This window comes from Arachis duranensis, chromosome 7 (assembly GCF_000817695.3).
Source record: "Arachis duranensis cultivar V14167 chromosome 7, aradu.V14167.gnm2.J7QH, whole genome shotgun sequence".
NCBI classification, from domain to species: domain Eukaryota; kingdom Viridiplantae; phylum Streptophyta; class Magnoliopsida; order Fabales; family Fabaceae; genus Arachis; species Arachis duranensis.
In genome coordinates this window covers 62,538,377-62,540,220 of record NC_029778.3, presented here as the reverse complement: position 1 = coordinate 62,540,220, position 1,844 = coordinate 62,538,377, and positions in this window count along the sequence as shown.

Genomic DNA, 1,844 nt, shown 5'->3' with positions numbered 1-1,844 from the left:
AGTCAAACTCTAAGTTTGGTGTTGGGAGGCCACAACCAACTTCTAAGTTTGGTGTTGAACCCCCATAGTCAAACTCTAAGTTTGGTGTTGGGAGGTTCCAACATTGCTCTAAGTACCTGTGAGGCTCCATGAGAGCCCACTGTCAAGCTAATGACATTAAAGAAGCGCTTATTGGGAGGCAACCCAATGTTATATTTATCTATATTTCCATTGTTATTTTATGTTTTCTGTAGGTTGATGATCATGGGAAGTCACAAAATCAATTGAAAAAGCAAAAACAGCATGAAAAAACAGAAAGAAAAACAGCACACCCTGGAGGAAAACTTGCTGGCATTTAAACGCCAGTAAGGGCAGCAAATGGGTGTTTAACACCCAATCTGGCACCATTCTGGGCGTTTAACGCCAGAAAGGGGCACCAGACTGGCGTTAAACGCCAGAAAGGGGCAAGAAGCTGGCGTTAAACGCCAGAAATGGGCACCAACCCGGCGTTTAACGCCAGAATTGGCAGAAGGAGCATTTTTTCTCGCCACTTGGTGCAGGATGAATTTTCCTTGACACCTCAGGATCTGTGGACCCTACAGGATCCCCACCTACCCCACCACTCTCTCTCTTCTTCACCCATTCACCAATCACCTCAACACCTCTTCCCCAAAAACCCCTCACCTATCAAATCTCACTATTTTCTTCACCACTCACATCCATCCTTCATAAAACCCCACCTACCTCACCATCCGAATTCAAACCACTTTCCCTCCCAAACTCACCCATAATGGCCGAACCATACACCCCCTCTCCACTCCTATATAAACCCATCTTCACTCATTCACTTTCACACAACCTAAATACTACTTCTCCCCCTTGGCCGAACCACAAAGCCTCCTCCATCTCCTCTATTTCTTCTTCTTCTACTCTCTTCTTTCTTCTTTTGCTCGAGGACGAGCAAAACTTCTAAGTTTGGTGTAGTAAAAGCATTGCTTTTTGTTTTTCCATAACCATTTATGGCATCCAAAGCCGGAGAAACCTCTAGAAAGAGGAAAGGGAAGGCAAAAGCTTCCACCTCTGAGTCATGGGCGATGGAGAGATTCATCTCAAGGGTGCATCAAGACCACTTCTATGAAGTTGTGGCTATGAACAAAGTGATCCCCGAGGTCCCTTTCAAACTCAAAAAGAGTGAATATCCGGAGATCCGACATGAGATCCGAAGAAGAGGTTGGGAAGTTCTTACCAACCCCATTCAACAAGTCGGAATCTTAATGGTTCAAGAGTTCTATGCCAATGCATGGATCACCAAGAACCATGATCAAAGTGTGAACCCGAACCCAAAGAATTGACTTACAATGGTTCGGGGGAAATGCTTAGATTTTAGTCCGAAAAATGTAAGGTTGGCATTCAACTTTCCCATGATGCAAGGAGATGAACACCCCTACACTAGAAGGGTCAACTTTGATCAAAGGTTGGACCAAGTCCTCATAGACATTTGTGAAAAGGGCACTCAATGGAAGAGAGATTCAAGAGGGAAGCCGGTTCAACTGAGAAGGCATGACCTCAAGCCCGTGGCTAGAGGATGGTTGGAATTTATCCAACGCTCAATCATTCCCACTAGCAACCGGTCCGAAGTTACTATAGACCGGGCCATCATGATTCATAGCATCATGATTGGAGAGGAAATAGAAGTTCATGAGGTTATATCCCAAGAACTTTATAAGGTGGCAGACAAGTCCTCTACCTTGGCAAGGTTAGCCTTTCCTCATCTCATTTGTCTCCTCTGTTATTCAGTCGGAATTGACATAGAGGGAGACACCCTCATTGATGAGGACAAGCCCATCACTAAGAAAAGGATGGAG